The sequence below is a fragment of the Mesocricetus auratus genome, unplaced genomic scaffold (genome assembly GCF_017639785.1).
Source record: "Mesocricetus auratus isolate SY011 unplaced genomic scaffold, BCM_Maur_2.0 Super-Scaffold_100003, whole genome shotgun sequence".
NCBI classification, from domain to species: Eukaryota; Metazoa; Chordata; class Mammalia; order Rodentia; family Cricetidae; genus Mesocricetus; species Mesocricetus auratus.
In genome coordinates, this window is record NW_024429188.1 from 72,464,524 (window position 1) to 72,471,320 (window position 6,797).

The 6,797-nt window shown below is 36.5% G+C and overlaps 1 pseudogene; it reads right to left on the minus strand.

The window, feature by feature from the left end:
- Nucleotides 1-3,766: 3,766 nt before the first annotated feature.
- On the minus strand, nt 3,767-4,229 carry LOC121139779 (annotated as a pseudogene).
- Between the last annotated feature and the right edge of the window lie 2,568 nt (nt 4,230-6,797).

The window sequence follows — 6,797 nt, forward strand, 5'->3', positions numbered from 1 at the left end:
TTATGAGCTCAGGCTCTTGCCACTCTCTCTCATCATTCTTGGGTGGTGAGTCTTTCAGGATTCAGATCCCATTTAGTCTTAAAATGCTGAGTAAGGTCTATGTGAGCTTATAGACCACCAATTATCCATTACTTTCTCAAATGACTATTTGGAGGAGGCAGTATTCTATATGAATGTGGGGTTTAATACAAATAAGTTGTGGGCTGAAGCCATGGAATTGAATTTTTTGTGTCTAACACATAAAAATATTCAATAATTATTTTTGAGTGAGCAAACTGTTAGAGTAATTTATTATACATTGTGAGTCACCAAGAAATAAAATTACGAAGATGTACTTCTTATGTTTTTCTACATACATCAATTTATACATGTATCTTATATTTTTTCTAAATACATGTCAAAGTATTTAGGAAAACATAGTCTTTAAAGAATAACTTTCACTAATTTTGATGGGTAAAGATTTTCAGATATTAAACTGAGCTAATAAATGAATCTTTCAGTTTTCACATAGTTCATTTTAGAATACAGAGAGCCAGTTTTTTTCAGTTGTGGGAAATCTAATTTTGTCCATTGATGGTAAATCCAAACACCTTAGGGTTTGCTAAATCAGGCCAGCATGCACTAAATCAATTTAGATTGGAATTTAAATTCCCAGGTGTTGAGGATTGTATTGTAGCATTGAATCGTAGATGGATAGGGTTGGTAAGAATGACTGGTCTGTAAAGAGCTAGGCCTGTGAGGACAAACAGCTACCCATAAATGAAGTAGGTGAAAAATCTACCCAGTAAACACCTTTATCAACCAATAAAACAGTATTCTAGAGAAGACAACACCAACTTGAGGGTTTGAATATTGGGATTATGGTTCCAAACATTTTTTATGGGAATGACATCTAGATGAGAAATGTATTTTCTTTGGAAGGAAACAAAGATATTATAGGGATATTATATATGGCAATACATGTTATTACTTTGATGTGTCTCATGCTGTCTCATATATATCTTCTACCCTATAATGTTCCCCTTGTCTGAGTATCTGAGATATCATAGCGTTGCAAGAATTCCATATGTCACATTGATGTGAGTGTAGTAAATTGAATGAGGATGTTCTCTATTGGAACAGATGTTTGAATATTTGGTCCCCAGTTGGTTTCACTGTTTAGGTAGGTTTACAAAGTGTGGCCTTGCTAGAGGAAGGGCCAATGGGGGTAGGATTTGAGATTTCAAAGCCATACACCACTCCCATTTTGTTTTTTCTGTTTCTTGTTTGTGGCTTGAGATGTGAGCTCTCAGCTATTCTGTTCATCATGCCTGACTGTTGCTACACTTCTTCACTTTGATAGAGATGGACTCTTATCACTTGGAACCATAAGCCCAAATAAACACTTTCTTCTATAAGTTACATTGGTGTTGCTGTTTTAAGTAATGAATACAGTATAAAAAGCAGGGTAAGGATGACTTCATTTTATATCTTGGTCCCAAAAGGTCTGAGGTAGTTCCATCAAATTTTTCTGGTCCCTCAGAACTAGGAGAACTCAGCCAGGTTATCTTGCATTCTCAGCAGGGCACAAAAGTTAGGTCAGCAAGAATGCCTATAGTGCTATTGTCATGATGGGGAGTGGTGTCCAAAATGATATATTTGTGGTTTAGGTGAGACCTCAAAAATATAATTTCAAAATTCATGTTTACCATATTTTAAAAACTATATTATTTATTGGAGAAAAATATAGAGCATTGATCAGAGCCCAAAATGAAATGAACATTTCAGACAAAAGAGGACAAGAGGAAAGGTAGAAAGGATAATTAACTGAATATGTTAAAAAGCACATTCTAGAAATCTATTCAGCAAAAAATATATTCCCAATACTCCCAGTGGTTTTCAGAACTCTCTTACAAGTGACACAGGTACACACTTCCTATAAAATATACATAATACAAGTATGTGTAACTTAGAAAATGTATCTTTCTGTAGTTCCCCTTCCCTTCAAAAATCATTTGATTTAAAAATTATAACATTTGTGGTTATATGCACATACTGTCCATTTTTTAAAAGGTCCAGTACACTACTTTTTAAATTGTATGCATGTGTGTGTGTGAGAGAGAGAGAGAGAGAGAGAGAGAGAGAGTGAGAGAGATGCAGAGAGACAGAGAGAGAGGGGAGAGGGAGAAAGGGGGGATATATGTGGGTGAATGACTCAGAGGACAGCTTTGTATAGGTTCTTACCTTCATGTGAGTTCAAGAATGAAATTCAGGCTTCACAGCAAGCACCTTTACTCCAGCACGGAGTCCACCCCACACCTGATTTATAAGATTTATATATATTAAAAATATTGATTAGTTTTTGAAAGGAAAAGATAGCTCATCAGGTAAAGGAACTTGCTGCTAAGTCTGATGACCTCAATTCCATTCCTAGAACCCACACTGCACAAGAGAAAACTGACTCTTGCAAGTTATGCTCTGACCTCCACATGTTCACTGTGATACTTAATTGCCCCACACATACATGCACAGAGCATTAGATAGACACACACACACACATGTAACTTCAAAATGTGAAAAGGAATATTAACTATTTTTGAAACCCTCCTGTAATCACTTTTACAATGTATACTGAAATATTATCTTTTAGGGTTTTGTTGTTTTTTATTTTATTTTTGGTGATTTTTCTCAATAGAATATATTAACATTTTGTTCATATACAAAGTTCAACATAAAACATAGAGAGAGCACAATTATATTCACCACTCTCCTGATTGTATATACTTAAAGGCGAACTGTTAAAATGGCTAAAAGTCTATAAAACTCAAAACCACAGAAATGCAGGGCTTTGTGTAGTTCATTGTCAGTCTAACTTTGAATCCCTGATCTCACATTTACATGTTACCTGGTATGTCACAAATATGTAACTTATGTAAGCCTGTCACAGTCTGGGAACTATAAAAATATATATAACAAAATGCTCTCTTTGCAATTCATCTATTCCTGTTCTTTAGTCCCAGAAACACATATTTCTATTCTCAATTGATGTTGTCATCTTCATCATCATCATCATCATCATCATCATCATATCTTCATTTCTTGAATTCTGAAAATGTACCTAATAGGTTAAGATGGTGAAAACACAAGTTAGAATCCTCTTTCTTTCATTAGGCCCGTATCAATAGGAAAATTACTCATTTATAAATCTGAGAACGATAATTGAAAATTAGAATTATGGTGCCTTACCCCCCAAGGTTTCACATTTATTTCGGTGGTTCAGCAAATATACACACACATACGTATAACTACATACATGTCATATATACATATATGGAAATTGACACAAAGAAAACATAGTAAAACACTAAAATTGGGAATGTAGGTACAGAGTATGGAAAAGTTCATTGTACAGCCTGAGAAACACTGGCAACAATAATAAATTCAGGACAATGGAATTCTGGGAAAGATAAGCTTATGTGGGAGAACCTCACAGGAGTGTCAGGTACTACATGTATCTTCACTCTAGTATGAATGTTGGATTTTCCTTTCTAGATGTTTTCCTAAATAATTAATTAAACAAATAATCTATAATTTATACAGCATGCCACAATAAGTGTTTCCACAATATTCTGTATATGCAGCTTAAGTCTTATCGTGAAAACCTGAAAGTTTGTAATTCAAATGTTATAAATAATTTCTTTTGCTCATAAGCCAGTTCTGCTTATTTTCAACAGCCCTTCCGACCCCCTCCTTAGGATGTCAATGTGCCTGCTGAGTCCTCTGCAGGTCACTCGAGTGTCTCCACCTCCTCATCTGAGTCAGTGTCAGCATCCGAATCCTTATCAGCATCTTCCTTCTTTTTGTACCTTCCTTATGGTTAAAACCTTGATTTCCTGTATTTGCTGAAGTTTCTGGTTCTTCATTGAAGGGAATATCGATAACTTCTTTCTTTCCACATTTTGCACAAACTCCCCATTCACAGGCACATTGTCTACATGTCATATGAAAGAGTCCTTCACTGTCTTTTGTGAACATTTAGCACACTTCTTAGGCTTTGACAGCGGTTTATATTTGCTGTATTTCACACACTACTCAAGAACTTCTTTGCAGCACTGACATACTCCATCACGAAGTTTTGCATTAATTTTCTTGGTCTGAACACTCTTATCAAAATTGTCATTTTTGAAGATTAATGTATTTTCCTGCTTCTGAGGCCTGGACTGAGACACATTGTCGTGTTTGGAACTCATCAGCAAATCTCCTTATGTCAGTGCAGCATTTTTGTAACAGGGTAGAGGACCTATGATGCCTTTCTTAAAGGATTTGTGTTCAAGGAGAATATGAGCAATCTACCCAAAATGTCTGGCATGGGCTAATGCTTCTAAGAATGTGTTATTACCTCAGCCAACAGGGCTCCTTTCCTTCCATTACAGAGATGACTGTTACAAAAAATAAATAATGTGCTGTTCAACAATCCTCAACAGAATACAGATGTGCAGGAGAGAGGAAAGCTTGACAGCTTTGGAGTGGAAATAGGAAGTGAATGGTGGGAGTCTTTCTATGGTACTGGCAGATAAAGTGCTTCATGTTCGTGCCTGTGGTAGAATGCAATGTATTTCAAGGGTGGCAGCAACAATTCTCCCACTTCACATGTCCTTTGAATGTAGTTTTGCTTTCATTTCACCAAGAAAGGAAATTAATTTCCCCTTTCCTGGAATTTGGATTGGTCTACTGTTTGTTTGAGAGCGACAAAATGAAGCAGAAGTAAAATGTAGCATTCCAAACTTTTCCTTGCCTCTTAGAAGGTTCATTTTTGGAACCTAACTAAGCAGTTGTGCAGGGCCCCACGTGGGTGGAATGAATCTCCCTGATGTCAGCTTCAGCTGAGTTTAGAAGCAGCCGTGTCTATCACCTTCTGGTTATATTTAAAAAGTGATTTTGATATTTTGACCATCCCACACCCTCAACTGATATAACCTAAAGTAAAAACAAAACAAAACACCCAGGCAGTAGCACTATCATGACAGGAACTATAACACACTGTTGATATTTGTCAGCCTCCATGCTTAGAGTGGTGTATCACGCAACAGACGATAGCCAAATATCACCTCTTCTTGCATTGGCAGGTAATGGAAAAGCCTGTTTACAAAGGCTCTCATCTAATGAAAACTGAACACTTGCTCACCTCATCAAAGAACCTATCCCATTTGAGGACCACTCAGAAGCAACAGATGCTATGGTATTTCAAAATTCTGAAAACAAGGTGGGGTGTTACCTGGAGATGCTATTGCATAGGTAAATGACTTTGGAGCCTAATGCCTGCAGATGATGCCTTTGAATTTCTTTTGAAATATGGAAAGAATGGTCCCTTGTGTTTGAAACAGAAATCAGGAATTGAGTGGCCTCTTTCTTCACAATTATTTCAAATCCTGTATTGACTGATTTCATTTCAGAGAATTTAATCAACATTTAAGACAGTGGTTCTCAACCTTCCTAATGCTGTGACCCTTCAATGCAATTCTTCATGTTGTGGTGACCCCCAACCATAACATTATTTTCATTGCTATTTCACAACTGTAAGTTTGCTATTGCTATGAATTGTAATGGAAATATTTTTGGAGATAGAGGTTACCAAAGGGGTTGAGAACTGCTGGTTTGCGGGGTGGTGCAGTGTTCCACAATCACTACCAGATCCAATGGGGAAAAAAGCTTGTATATCAACTACTCCAGAAATTCAATTTGTTACAAAACAGAAAGAAAGAGGGGGAAGAAAATAAGCCTTATACTAAGAAAAATATAGCATACAATTTTAATAGAGGATACGGCCTTGGAGTACTGACTGTTTGGACACCTTGTTGTCATGATTACATCTCTGGAATGGAATGTACAGTTGTTCCAGACAGTCACAATAGCATCCATTAGCATTCAGCAGATCTGTTCCCTGCTACAAAAGCATTAGCATCAGGGTCAGTACAAACAGAACTGACAAGCAATTCAATTCAGGTATGACTTTAGACATTTACCTACAAACTAAGTTTAAATTCTCTGAGGAGGGTCTTTACCTTAAGATTAGGAAGAATTCAGAAGGGAAGGAGTAAAACAATAGAAATGCATGCACATAATTCTTGAAAACAGAAGTAAAGATATAAGCAATGCATATATTTGTATATGCACATATAGTGCACCTAACAGCGCTGCCTTAGAACCAACTCTCTTTCAGAAGTGTCAATCCCAGAGGCTTGCTGAGTTATCTAAATGAGTCATTTATGTAAAGGAACAGCCACAATGGGCTACATTTTCAAAGCCTTTCTTAAAAATTTGTTTGTTACAATTATTTATTGTATTATGCTGTGATACATGAGCAGGCATGAGCAGGCCACTGTAGGCCACTGTATTTATGTGCAAGTAGCAGGTGACATTTAGGAGTCAGTTCTCTCTTTCCACCATGTAGGTTGTGGGGATTGAACTCAGGTCATCAGACTCGGCGGAAAGTACCTTTAACAACCATTGGCTCAAGCCTCTATCTTAAAAAATTGATAAATTAAATATAACAGAGATTTTACTTTTCTTCTGAGAAAGAAAGAATGAACTTATCTCTCCAACATTTCTGAAAACTTTCGAGTGTTTTCCCCTGTATCATGTATTACTTAGGAACTGGGATCTGGACAGGATTCCTGACTCTGACTCTTGCTCTTGAATCTCTCCTGAAGACCATCATTACATCCTATGTTTCTGCTTTATCTGAGTATTCAAAGAACACTAGAATCATCCAAAAAATATGTGTGCATCTTTCTAATCTAGAAAGTTCAAATATGTTA